At 39.3% G+C, this 14,672-nt stretch overlaps 3 non-coding genes across 3 annotated transcripts; all 3 read left to right on the top strand.

Moving 5' to 3' along the window:
- The first annotated feature begins 9,925 nt into the window (after positions 1-9,925).
- Positions 9,926-9,998, top strand: TRNAR-UCG (transfer RNA arginine (anticodon UCG)). The gene has a single exon. It is a non-coding gene; the product is annotated as a tRNA-Arg (tRNA).
- A 1,751-nt stretch (positions 9,999-11,749) lies between these two features.
- On the top strand, positions 11,750-11,822 carry TRNAR-UCG (transfer RNA arginine (anticodon UCG)). The gene has a single exon. It is a non-coding gene; the product is annotated as a tRNA-Arg (tRNA).
- A 1,752-nt stretch (positions 11,823-13,574) lies between these two features.
- On the top strand, positions 13,575-13,647 carry TRNAR-UCG (transfer RNA arginine (anticodon UCG)). Its single transcript has one exon. It is a non-coding gene; the product is annotated as a tRNA-Arg (tRNA).
- Positions 13,648-14,672: the final 1,025 nt, after the last annotated feature.

Genomic DNA, 14,672 nt, shown 5'->3' with positions numbered 1-14,672 from the left:
AGTTTAATTAAAGACAGAAAAGTGAAACGAATGACTGCAGAAATACTGTATGTGGCCATGAACTGAGATGAAAGGATGATTTTGGAACTCTGTCTTGCAGATTACCCTCAATGCCGCAATGGATAGGGCACTACTCTCACAGACCAGGGTGTGTAAGTTTAAGTCTATCTGAGGTGCACACCCTGAACTAATACATTTTTGCTGAAACCTAATCATATTGTTTACTCTTCCTCGTAGCAGCTTACCAGGGTGATAGTATATTGCAACAGAACCATTCCACTTCTTCACTGAAAAGAGTCATGCTGGTTACCCAAATGTGCAGCGTGTCATTTTATGCAGCTTTCTTTATTGAAATTAAACTTGGACTCACTTGAAATATTCTCTTTCAAAATGAATGTTTTGAGCTGCTGTGAATTTTATTTCTAGAGGTGGTGACAGGCTTTCAGGTACGTGCTTAGGTCAAGGCCCTGTTCATGTCACTTGTATAAGCTAATTCAGGGAGCAAATTAGCAAGTCAAGAAATGGGAAGTCTGAACTACTGTCACAGCAGTTTCATTCTCTTTTCAAATAATCCAAAAATACCATTGCAGCATAAAACAGAGTATTCTATCAAAGAAGAAAGGAGGATTAACGGCAAAAAAGCACATCATAAGATATGAAACTTTGGAAATTATCTAGATATTGTTTGAAAAAACTCCTTTGATGGAAAAAAGATGAAGAACGGTATGGGATCCTGTCCTGCGCACCTGTAATTGATATGTTCCACATCCAATCATACATCTAACCCCAAACACCCAAACATATTGCAGTCAGTCACCATGTGGCCTAATGGATAAGGTGTCTGACTTTGGATCAGAAGATTGAGGGTTCGAGTCCCTTCGTGGTTGAGTCTTTTTCTCACAGCACCCAACTTATCTTTACATACAAACTGGAAACACACTCTTACAATACTCCTTTCACTCTCACTCATTAAGAAAGCCCAATGCAAACTGCACAATCAGTCACGTTATGCCTTCAGCATTGCTACTTTTCTGTCTTTCTGCCAAACCAAAGTACCTCTTCATAAATGCCATGGATATGCAATACGTATACAACAATATGACATGGCACAATCATTCTTAACAGAACTGTGGGTAGATTCAGTGCAGGGAGTGTGTGCGTGCAGAAAGCAGAAACTATGCATGCGTAGTAACTCTATGATTTTCTCCAGCAATAATGCAAATTGTCCCTCAGAAAAAGGATAGTACTAGAGAAGAATCATAAAGGATTGACACAATTGATGCCTTTGCTGTTGCCCCAGTTGTGTAATCTGTCAAGGACTGGTCTCTTGCAGATTGAGGCACCTAGTTGCAATTGTGTGGTAAAAATCACCCTTACAACCATTTTTGCTATAAACTTGAGATCTTTCTGAGATACTATCTCACAGACTTCTTATGAATGAGGAACTCTGAAATTGTCACATTCCAATTTGTACGTCCTTAAAACTATGCTGGTTATTCAAATGGGCAGATTGTTTTTTAAATTCCTTTCTGTCTCTAGTTGTAGCTATATTGATACAGAGGCATAATTGTTGAATGATAGATATTGGCTTGATTGAAATATGTTCTTAGAGGTGGTGATAGGCTTTCTGTGTCTGTCTGAGAGCAAGGACCGGTTAACGTCTTTTTCCAAGAGCAGTTTGTTGTGAAAGGTATCAGGCAAAGGAGTATGTATTGTGATGTGGTTCTCTGACTGCTTCTGTCCACTTGCCAAAAGTTCCAAGGCCCTATGATAGCACAAAAACCGTAAGATTGAAGTGGTGGGTGCCGGAGGTTTAAAATGGTCAGTTTAATTAAAGACAGAAAAGTGAAACGAATGACTGCAGAAATACTGTATGTGGCCATGAACTGAGATGAAAGGATGATTTTGGAACTCTGTCTTGCAGATTTCCCTCAATGCCGCAATGGATAGGGCACTACTCTCATAGACCAGGGTGTGTAAGTTTAAGTCTATCTGAGGTGCACACCCTGAACTAATACATTTTTGCTGAAACCTAATCATATTGTTTACTCTTCCTCGTAGCAGCTTGCCAGGGTGATAGTATATTGCAACAGAACCATTCCACTTCTTCACTGAAAAGAGTCATGCTGGTTACCCAAATGTGCACCGTGTCATTTTATACAGCTTTCTTTATTGAAATTAAACTTGGACTCACTTGAAATATTCTCTTTCAAAATGAATGTTTTGAGCTGCTGTGAATTTTATTTCTAAAGGTGGTGACAGGCTTTCAGGTACGTGCTTAGGTCAAGGCCCTGTTCGTGTCACTTGTATAAGCTAATTCAGGGAGCAAATTAGCAAGTCAAGAAATGGGAAGTCTGAACTAATGTCAAAGCAGTTTCATTCTCTTTTCAAATAATCCAAAAATACCATTGCAGCATAAAACAGAGTATTCAATAAAAGAAGAAAGGAGGATTAACGGCAAAAAAGGACATCATAAGATATGAAACTTTGGAAATTATCTAGATATTGTTTGAAAAAACTCCTTTGATGGAAAGAAGATGAAGAACGGTATGGGATTCTGTCCTGCGCACCTGTAATTGATATGTTCCACATCCAATCATACCACCTAACACTAAACAGCCAAACGTATTGCAGTCAGTGACCATGTGGCCTAATGGATAAGGCATTTCACTTCGGATCAGAAGATTGAGGGTTCGAGTCCCTTCGTGGTTGAGTCTTTTTCTCACAGCACCCAACTTATCTTTACATACAAACTGGAGGCACACTCTTACAATACTCCTTTCACTCTCACTCATTAAGAAAGCCCAATGCAAACTGCACAATCAGTCACGTTATGCCTTCAGCATTGCTACTTTTCTGTCTTTCTGCCATACCAAAGTACCTCTTCATAAATGCCACGGATATGCAATACGTATGCAACAATATGACACGGCACAATCATTCTTAACAGCACTGTGGGTAGATGCAGTGCAGGGAGTGTGCGTGCAGAAATCAGAAACTATGCATGCGTAGAAACTCTATGATTTTCTCCAGGAATAATGGAAATTGTCCCTCAGAAAAAGGATAGTACTAGAGAAGAATCATAAAGGATTGACACAATTGATGCCTTTGCTGTTGCCCCAGTTGTGTAATCTGTCAAGGACTGGTCTCTTGCAGATTGAGGCACCTAGTTGCAATTGTGTGGTAAAAATCACCCTTACAACCATTTTTGCTATAAACTTGAGATCTTTCTGAGATACTATCTCACAGACTTCTTATGAATGAGGAACTCTGAAATTGTCACATTCCAATTTGTACGTCCTTAAAACTATGCTGGTTATTCAAATGGGCAGATTGTTTTTTAAATTCCTTTCTGTCTCGAGTTGTAGTTATATTGATACAGAGGCATAATTGTTGCATGATATATATTGGTTTGATTGAAATATGTTCGTAGAGGTGGTGATAGGCTTTCTGTGTCTGTCTGAGAGCAAGGACCGGTTAACGTCTTTTTCCAAGAGCAGTTTGTTGTGAAAGGTATCAGGCAAAGGAGTATGTATTGTGATGTGGTTCTCTGACTGTTTCTGTCCACTTGCCAAAAGTTCCAAGGCCTTATGATAGCACAAAAACGGTAAGATTGAAGTGGTGGGTGCCGGAGGTTTAAAATGGTCAGTTTAATTAAAGACAGAAAAGTGAAACGAATGACTGCAGAAATACTGTATGTGGCCAAGAACTGAGATGAAAGGATGATTTTGGAACTCTGTCTTGCAGATTACCCTCAATGCCGCAATGGATAGGGCACTACTCTCACAGACCAGGGTGTGTAAGGTTAAGTCTATCTGAGGTGCACACCCTGAACTAATACATTTTTGCTGAAACCTAATCATATTGTTTACTCTTCCTCGTAGCAGCTTGACAGGGTGATAGTATATTGCAACAGAACCATTCCACTTCTTCACTGAAAAGAGTCATGCTGGTTACCCAAATGTGCAGCGTGTCATTTTATACAGCTTTCTTTATTGAAATTAAACTTGGACTCACTTGAAATATTCTCTTTCAAAATGAATGTTTTGAGCTGCTGTGAATTTTATTTCTAAAGATGGTGACAGGCTTTCAGGTACGTGCTTAGGTCAAGGCCCTGTTCATGTCACTTGTATAAGCTAATTCAGGGAGCAAATTAGCAAGTCAAGAAATGGGAAGTCTGAACTAATGTCAAAGCAGTTTCATTCTCTTTTCAAATAATCCCAAAATACCATTGCAGCATAAAACAGAGTATTCAATAAAAGAAGAAAGGAGGATTAACGAAAAAAAAGCACATCATAAGATATGAAACTTTGGAAATTATCTAGATATTATTTGAAAAAACTCCTTTGATGGAAAGAAGATGAAGAACGGTATGGGATCCTGTCCTGCGCACCTGTAATTGATATGTTCCACATCCAATCATACCACCTAACCCTAAACACCCTAACATATTGTAGTCAGTGATCATGTAGCCTAATGGATAAGGTGTCTGATTTCGGGTCAGAAGATTGAGGGTTCGAGTCCCTTCGTGGTTGAGTCTTTTTCTCACAGCACCCAACTTATCTTTACATACAAACTGGGGGCACACTCTTGCAATACTCCTTTCACTCTCACTCATAAAGAAAGCCCAATGCAAACTGCACAATCAGTCACGTTATGCCTTCTGCATTGCTGCTTTTCTGTCTGTCTGCCATACCAAAGTACCTCTTTATAAATGCCACGGATATGCTATACGTATACAACAATATGACATGGCACAATCATTCTGAACAGAACTGTGGGTAGATTCAGTGCAGGGAGTGTGTTTGTGCAGAAACTATGCATGGGTAGAAGCTCTATGATTTTCTCCAGGAATAATGCAAATTGTCCCTCAGAAAAAGTATAGTACTAGAGAAGAATCATAAAGGATTGACACAATTGCTGCCTTTGCTGTTGCCCAAATTGTGTAATCTATCAAGGACTGGTCTCTTGCAGATTGAGGCACCTAGTTGCAATTGTGTGGTATAAATCACCCTTACAACCATTTTTGCTATAAACTTGAGATCTTTCTGAGATACTATCTTACAGACTTCTTATGAATGAGGAACTCTGAAATTGTCACATTCCAATTTGTACGTCCTTAAAACTCTGCTGGTTATTCAAATGGGCAGATTGTTTTTAAAATTCCTTTCTGTCTCTAGTTGTAGTTATATTGATACAGAGGCATAATTGTTGAATGATAGATATTGGTTTGATTGAAATATGTTCGTAGAGGTGGTGATAGGCTTTCTGTGTCTGTCTGAGAGCAAGGACCGGTTAACGTCTTTTTCCAAGAGCAGTTTGTTGTGAAAGGTATCAGGCAAAGGAGTATGTATTGTGATGTGGTTCTCTGACTGCTTCTGTCCACTTGCCAAAAGTTCCAAGGCCCTATGATAGCACAAAAACGGAAAGATTGAAGTGGTGGGTGCCGGAGGTTTAAAATGTTCAGTTTAATTAAAGACAGAAAAGTGAAACGAATGACTGCAGAAATACTGTATGTGGCCATGAACTGAGATGAAAGGATGATTTTGGAACTCTGTCCTGCAGATTACCCTCAATGCCGCAATGGATAGGGCACTACTCTCACAGACCAGGGTGTATAAGTTTAAGTCTATCTGAGGTGCACACCCTGAACTAATACATTTTTGCTGAAACCTAATCATATTGTTTACTCTTCCTCGTAGCAGCTTGCCAGGGTGATAGTATATTGCAACAGAACCATTCCACTTCTTCACTGAAAAGAGTCATGCTGGTTACCCAAATGTGCAGCATGTCATTTTATACAGCTTTCTTTATTGAAATTCAACTTGGACTCACTTGAAATATTCTCTTTCAAACTGAATGTTTTGAGCTGCTGTGAATTTTATTTCTAGAGGTGGTGACAGGCTTTCAGGTACGTGCTTAGGTCAAGGCCCTGTTCATGTCACTTGTATAAGCTAATTCAGGGAGCAAATTAGCAAGTCAAGAAATGGGAAGTCTGAACTACTGTCAAAGCAGTTTCATTCTCTTTTCAAATAATCCAAAAATACCATTGCAGCATAAAACAGAGTATTCTATAAAAGAAGAAAGGAGGATTAACGGCAAAAAAGCACATCATAAAATATGAAACTTTGGAAATTATCTAGATATTGTTTGAAAAAACTCCTTTGATGGAAAGAAGATGAAGAACGGTATGGGATCCTGTCCTGCACACCTGTATTGATATGTTCCACATCCAATCATACACCTAACCCTAAACACCCAAACATATTGCAGTCAGTCACCATGTGGCCTAATGAATAAGGCGTCTGACTTCGGATCATAAGGTTGAAGGTTCAAGTCCTTTCGTGGTTGAGTCTTTTTCTCACAGCACCCAACTTATCTTTACATACAAACTGGAAAAACACTCTTACAATACTCCTTTCACTCTCACTCATTAAGAAAGCCCAATGCAAACTGCACAATCAGTCACGTTATGCCTTCAGCAATGCTACTTTTCTGTCTTTCTGCCATACCAAAGTACCTCTTCATAAATGCCACGGATATGCAATACGTATACAACAATATGACATGGCACAATCATTCTTAACAGAACTGTGGGTAGATTCAGTGCAGGGAGTGTGTGCGTGCAGAAAGCAGAAACTATGCATGCGTAGAAGCTCTATGATTTTCTCCAGGAATAATGCAAATTGTCCCTCAGAAAAAGGATAGTACTAGAGAAGAATCATAAAGGATTGACACAATTGCTGCCTTTGCTGTTTCCCCAGTTGTGTAATCTGTCAAGGAGTGGTCTCTTGCAGATTGAGGCACCTAGTTGCAATTGTGTGGTAAAAATCACCCTTACAACCATTTTTGCTATAAACTTGAGATCTTTCTGAGATACTATCTCACAGACTTCTTATGAATGAGGAACTCTGAAATTGTCACATTCCAATTTGTACGTCCTTAAAACTATGCTGGTTATTCAAATGGGCAGATTGTTTTTTAAATTCCTTTCTGTCTCGAGTTGTAGTTATATTGATACAGAGGCATAATTGTTCAATGATAGATATTGGTTTGATTGAAATATGTTCGTAGAGGTGGTGATAGGCTTTCTGTGTCTGTCTGAGAGCAAGGACCGGTTAACGTCTTTTTCCAAGAGCAGTTGTTGTGAAAGGTATCAGGCAAAGGAGTATGTATTGTGATGTGGTTCTCTGACTGCTTCTGTCCACTTGCCAAAAGTTCCAAGGCCCTATGATAGCACAAAAACGGTAAGATTGAAGTGGTGGGTGCCGGAGGTTTAAAATGGTCAGTTTATTTAAAGACAGAAAAGTGAAACGAATGACTGCAGAAATACTGTATGTGGCCATGAACTGAGATGAAAGGATTATTTTGGAACTCTGTCTTGCAGATTACCCTCAATGCCGCAATGGATAGGGCACTACTCTCACAGACCAGGGTGTGTAAGTTTAAGTCTATCTGAGGTGCACACCCTGAACTAATACATTTTTGCTGAAACCTAATCATATTGTTTACTCTTCCTCGTAGCAGCTTACCAGGGTGATAGTATATTGCAACAGAACCATTCCACTTCTTCACTGAAAAGAGTCATGCTGGTTACCCAAATGTGCAGCGTGTCATTTTATGCAGCTTTCTTTATTGAAATTAAACTTGGACTCACTTGAAATATTCTCTTTCAAAATGAATGTTTTGAGCTGCTGTGAATTTTATTTCTAGAGGTGGTGACAGGCTTTCAGGTACGTGCTTAGGTCAAGGCCCTGTTCATGTCACTTGTATAAGCTAATTCAGGGAGCAAATTAGCACGTCAAGAAATGGGAAGTCTGAACTACTGTCAAAGCAGTTTCATTCTCTTTTCAAATAATCCAAAAATACCATTGCAGCATAAAACAGAGTATTCTATCAAAGAAGAAAGGAGGATTAACGGCAAAAAAGCACATCATAAGATATGAAACTTTGGAAATTATCTAGATATTGTTTGAAAAAACTCCTTTGATGGAAAGAAGATGAAGAACGGTATGGGATTCTGTCCTGCGCACCTGTAATTGATATGTTCCACATCCAATCATACCACCTAACCCTAAACAGCCAAACATATTGCAGTCAGTGACCATGTGGCCTAATGGATAAGGCATCTCACTTTGGATCAGAAGATTGAGGGTTCGAGTCCCTTCGTGGTTGAGTCTTTTTCTCACAGCACCCAACTTATCTTTACATACAAACTGGAGGCACACTCTTACAATACTCCTTTCACTCTCACTCATTAAGAAAGCCCAATGCAAACTGCACAATCAGTCACGTTATGCCTTCAGCATTGCTACTTTTCTGTCTTTCTGCCATACCAAAGTACCTCTTCATAAATGCCACGGATATGCAATACGTATGCAACAATATGACACGGCACAATCATTCTTAACAGCACTGTGGGTAGATGCAGTGCAGGGAGTGTGCGTGCAGAAATCAGAAACTATGCATGCGTAGAAACTCTATGATTTTCTCCAGGAATAATGCAAATTGTCCCTCAGAAAAAGGATAGTACTAGAGAAGAATCATAAAGGATTGACACAATTGATGCCTTTGCTGTTGCCCCAGTTGTGTAATCTGTCAAGGACTGGTCTCTTGCAGATTGAGGCACCTAGTTGCAATTGTGTGGTAAAAATCACCCTTACAACCATTTTTGCTATAAACTTGAGATCTTTCTGAGATACTATCTCACAGACTTCTTATGAATGAGGAACTCTGAAATTGTCACATTCCAATTTGTACGTCCTTAAAACTATGCTGGTTATTCAAATGGGCAGATTGTTTTTTAAATTCCTTTCTGTCTCGAGTTGTAGTTATATTGATACAGAGGCATAATTGTTGAATGATATATATTGGTTTGATTGAAATATGTTCGTAGAGGTGGTGATAGGCTTTCTGTGTCTGTCTGAGAGCAAGGACCGGTTAACGTCTTTTTCCAAGAGCAGTTTGTTGTGAAAGGTATCAGGCAAAGGAGTATGTATTGTGATGTGGTTCTCTGACTGTTTCTGTCCACTTGCCAAAAGTTCCAAGGCCCTATGATAGCACAAAAACGGTAAGATTGAAGTGGTGGGTGCCGGAGGTTTAAAATGGTCAGTTTAATTAAAGACAGAAAAGTGAAACGAATGATTGCAGAAATACTGTATGTGGCCAAGAACTGAGATGAAAGGATGATTTTGGAACTCTGTCTTGCAGATTACCCTCAATGCCGCAATGGATAGGGCACTACTCTCACAGACCAGGGTGTGTAAGTTTAAGTCTATCTGAGGTGCACACCCTGAACTAATACATTTTTGCTGAAACCTAATCATATTGTTTACTCTTCCTCGTAGCAGCTTGACAGGGTGATAGTATATTTCAACAGAACCATTCCACTTCTTCACTGAAAAGAGTCATGCTGGTTACCCAAATGTGCAGCGTGTCATTTTATACAGCTTTCTTTATTGAAATTAAACTTGGACTCACTTGAAATATTCTCTTTCAAAATGAATGTTTTGAGCTGCTGTGAATTTTATTTCTAGAGGTGGTGACAGGCTTTCAGGTACGTGCTTAGGTCAAGGCCCTGTTCATGTCACTTGTATAAGCTAATTCAGGGAGCAAATTAGCAAGTCAAGAAATGGGAAGTCAGAACTACTGTCAAAGCAGTTTCATTCTCTTTTCAAATAATCCAAAAATACCATTGCAGAATAAAACAGAGTATTCTATAAAAGAAGAAAGGAGGATTAACGGCAAAAAAGCACATCATAAGATATGAAACTTTGGAAATTATCTAGATACTGTTTGAAAAAACTCCTTTGATGGAAAGAAGATGAAGAACGGTATGGGATCCTGTCCTGCGCACCTGTAATTGATATGTTCCACATCCATTCATACCACCTAACCCTAAACACCCAAACCTATCGCAGTCAGTGACCATGTGGCCTAATGGATAAGGCGTCTGACTTCGGATCAGAAGATTGAGGGTTTGAGTCCCTTCATGGTTGAGTCTTTTTCTCACAGCACCCAACTTATATTTACATACAAACTGGAAACACACTCTTACAATACTCCTTTCACTCTCACTCATTAAGAAAGCCCAATGCAAACTGCACAATCAGTCACGTTATGGCTTCAGCATTGCTACTTTTCTGTCTTTCTGCCATACCAAAGTACCTCTTCATAAATGCCATGGATATGCAATACGTATGCAACAATATGACACGGCACAATCATTCTTAACAGAACTGTGGGTAGATGCAGTGCAGGGAGTGTGTGCGTGCAGAAAGCAGAAACTATGCATGCGTAGAAGCTCTATGATTTTCTCCCGGAATAATGCTAATTGTCCCTCAGAAAAAATATAGTACTGGAGAAGAATCATAAAGGATTGACACAATTGCTGCCTTTGCTGTTGCCCCAATTGTGTAATCTGTCAAGGACTGGTCTCTTGCAGATTGAGGCACCTAGTTGCAATTGTGTGGTATAAATCACCCTTACAACCATTTTTGCTATAAACTTGAGATCTTTCTGAGATACTATCCCACAGACTTCTTATGAATGAGGAACTCTGAAATTGTCACATTCCAATTTGTACGTCCTTAAAACTATGCTGGTTATTCAAATGGACAGATTGTTTTTTAAATTCCTTTCTGTCTCGAGTTGTAGTTATATTGATACAGAGGCATAATTGTTGAATGATATATATTGGTTTGATTGAAATATGTTCGTAGAGGTGGTCATAGGCTTTCTGTGTCTGTCTGAGAGCAAGGACCGGTTAAAGTCTTTTTCCAAGATCAGTTTGTTGTGAAAGGTATCAGGCAAAGGAGTATGTATTGTGATGTGGTTCTCTGACTGCTTCTGTGCACTTGCCAAAAGTTCCAAGGCCCTATGATAGCACAAAAACGGTAAGATTGAAGTGGTGGGTGACGGAGGTTTAAAATGGTCAGTTTAATTAAAGACAGAAAAGTGAAACGAATGACTGCAGAAATACTGTATGTGGCCATGAACTGAGATGAAAGGATGATTTTGGAACTCTGTCTTGCAGATTACCCTCAATGCCGCAATGGATAGGGCACTACTCTCACAGACCAGGGTGTGTAAGTTTAAGTCTATCTGAGGTGCACACCCTGAACTAATACATTTTTGCTGAAACCTAATCATATTGTTTACTCTTCCTCGTAGCAGCTTGCCAGGGTGATAGTATATTGCAACAGAACCATTCCACTTCTTCACTGAAAAGAGTCATGCTGGTTACCCAAATGTGCAGCGTGTCATTTTATACAGCTTTCTTTATTGAAATGAAACTTGGACTCACTTGAAATATTCTCTTTCAAAATGAATGTTTTGAGCTGCTGTGAATTTTATTTCTAGAGGTGGTGACAGGCTTTCAGGTACGTGCTTAGGTCAAGACCCTGTTCATGTCACTTGTATAAGCTAATTCAGGGAGCAAATTAGCAAGTCAATAAATGGGAAGTCTGAACTACTGTCAAAGCAGTTTCATTCTCTTTTTAAATAATCCAAAAATACCATTGCAGCATAAAACAGAGTATTCAATAAAAGAAGAAGGAGGATTAACGGCAAAAAAGCACATCATAAGATATGAAACTTTGGAAATTATCTAGATATTGTTTGAAAAAACTCCTTTGATGGAAAGAAGATGAAGAACGGTATGGGATCCTGTCCTGCGCACCTGTAATTGATATGTTCCACATCCATTCATACCACCTAACCCTAAACACCCAAACATATTGCAGTCAGTGACCATGTGGCCTAATGGATAAGGCGTCTGACTTCGGATCAGAAGATTGAGGGTTCGAGTCCCTTCATGGTTGAGTCTTTTTGTCACAGCACCCAACTTATCTTTACATACAAACTGGAAATACACTCTTACAATACTCATTTCACTCTCACTCATTAAGAAAGCCCAATGCAAACTGCACAATCAGTCATGTTATGCCTTCAGCATTGCTACTTTTCTGTCTTTCTGTCATACCAAAGTACCTCTTCATAAATGCCACGGATATGCAATACGCATACAACAATATGTCATGGCACAATCATTCCGAACAGAACTGTGGGTAGACTCAGTGCAGGGAGTGTGTGCGTGCAGAAAGAAGAAACTATGCATGGGTAGAAGCTCTATGATTTTCTCCAGGAATAATGCAAATTGTCCCTCAGAAAAAGTATAGTCCTAGAGAGGAATCATAAACGATTGACACAATTGCTGCCTTTGCTGTTGCCCCAGTTGTGTAATCTGTCAAGGACTGGCCTCTTGCAGATTGAGGCACCTAGTTGCAATTGTGTGGTAAAAATCACCCTTACAACCATTTTTGCTATAAACTTGAGATCTTTCTGAGATACTATCTCACAGACTTCTTATGAATGAGGAACTCTGAAATTGTCACATTCCAATTTGTACGTCCTTAAAACTATGCTGGTTATTCAAATGGGCAGATTGTTTTTTAAATTCCTTTCTGTCTCGAGTTGTAGTTATATTGATACAGAGGCATAATTGTTGAATGATATATATTGGTTTGATTGAAATATGTTCGTAGAGGTGGTGATAGGCTTTCTGTGTCTGTCTGAGAGCAAGAACCGGTTAACGTCTTTTTCCAAGAGCAGTTTGTTGTGAAAGGTATCAGGCAAAGGAGTATGTATTGTGATGTGGTTCTCTGACTGCTTCTGTCCACTTGCCAAAAGTTCCAAGGCCCTATGATAGCACAAAAACTGTAAGATTGAAGTGGTGGGTGCCGGAGGTTTAAAATGGTCAGTTTAATTAAAGACAGAAAAGTGAAACGAATGACTGCAGAAATACTGTATGTGGCCATGAACTGAGATGAAAGGATGATTTTGGAACTCTGTCTTGCAGATTACCCTCAATGCCGCAATGGATAGGGCACTACTCTCACAGACCAGGGTGTGTAAGTTTAAGTCTATCTGAGGTGCACACCCTGAACTAATACATTTTTGTTGAAACCTAATCATATTGTTTACTCTTCCTCGTAGCAGCTTGCCAGGGTGATAGTATATTGCAACAGAACCATTCCACTTCTTCACTGAAAAGAGTCATGCTGGTTACCCAAATGTGCAGCGTGTCATTTTATACAGCTTTCTTTATTGAAATTAAACTTGGACTCACTTGAAATATTCTCTTTCAAAATGAATGTTTTGAGCTGCTGTGAATTTTATTTCTAGAGGTGGTGACAGGCTTTCAGGTACGTGCTTAGGTCAAGGCCCTGTTCATGTCACTTGTATAAGCTAATTCAGGGAGCAAATTAGCAAGTCAAGAAATGGGAAGTCTGAACTACTGTCAAAGCAGTTTCATTCTCTTTTCAAATAATCCAAAAATACCATTGCAGCATAAAACAGCGTATTCAATAAAAGAAGAAAGGAGGATTAATGGCAAAAAAGCACAGCATAAGATATGAAACTTTGGAAATTATCTAGATATTGTTTGAAAAAACTCCTTTGATGGAAAGAAGATGAAGAACGGTATGGGATCCTGTCCTGCGCACCTGTAATTGATATGTTCCACATCCATTCATACCACCTAACCCTAAACACCCAAACATATTGCAGTCAGTGACCATGTGGCCTAATGGATAAGGCGTCTGACTTCGGATCAGAAGAATGAGGGTTCGAGTCCCTTCATGGTTGAGTCTTTTTCTCACAGCACCCAACTTATCTTTACATACAAACTGGAAACACACTCTTAAAATACTCCTTTCACTCTCACTCATTAAGAAAGCCCACTGCAAACTGCACAATCAGTCACGTTATGCCTTCAGCATTGCTACTTTTCTGTCTTTCTGCCATACCAAAGTACCTCTTCATAAATGCCACGGATATGCAATACGTATACAACAATATGTCATGGCACAATCATTCCGAACAGAACTGTGGGTAGACTCAGTGCAGGGAGTGTGTGCGTGCAGAAAGCAGAAACTATGCATGGGTAGAAGCTCTATGATTTTCTCAAGGAATAATGCAAATTGTCCCTCAGAAAAAGTATAGTACTAGAGAAGAATCATAAACGATTGACACAATTGCTGCCTTTGCTGTTGCCCCAGTTGTGTAATCTGTCAAGGACTGGTCTCTTGCAGATTGAGGCACCTAGTTGCAATTGTGTGGTAAAAATCACCCTTGCAACCATTTTTGCTATAAACTTGAGATCTTTCTGAGATACTATCTCACAGACTTCTTATGAATGAGGAACTCTGAAATTGTCACATTCCAATTTGCACATCCTTAAAACTATGCTGGTTATTCAAATGGGCAGATTGTTTTTTAAATTCCTTTCTGTCTCGAGTTGTAGTTATATTGATACAGAGGCATAATTGTTGAATGATATATATTGGTTTGATTGAAATATGTTCATAGAGGTGGTGATAGGCTTTCTGTGTCTGTCTGAGAGCAAGAACCGGTTAACGTCTTTTTCCAAGAGCAGTTTGTTGTGAAAGGTATCAGGCAAAGGAGTATGTATTGTGATGTGGTTCTCTGACTGCTTCTGTCCACTTGCCAAAAGTTCCAAGGCCCTATGATAGCACAAAAACTGTAAGATTGAAGTGGTGGGTGCCGGAGGTTTAAAATGGTCAGTTTAATTAAAGACAGAAAAGTGAAACGAATGACTGCAGAAATACTGTATGTGTCCATGAACTGAGATCAAAGGATGATTTTGGAAC

This window comes from Pleurodeles waltl, chromosome 4_1 (assembly GCF_031143425.1).
Source record: "Pleurodeles waltl isolate 20211129_DDA chromosome 4_1, aPleWal1.hap1.20221129, whole genome shotgun sequence".
NCBI lineage: Eukaryota > Metazoa > Chordata > Amphibia > Caudata > Salamandridae > Pleurodeles > Pleurodeles waltl.
The sequence above is the reverse complement of the archived record's forward strand: the minus strand, read 5'-3'. Positions and strand labels throughout refer to the sequence as shown.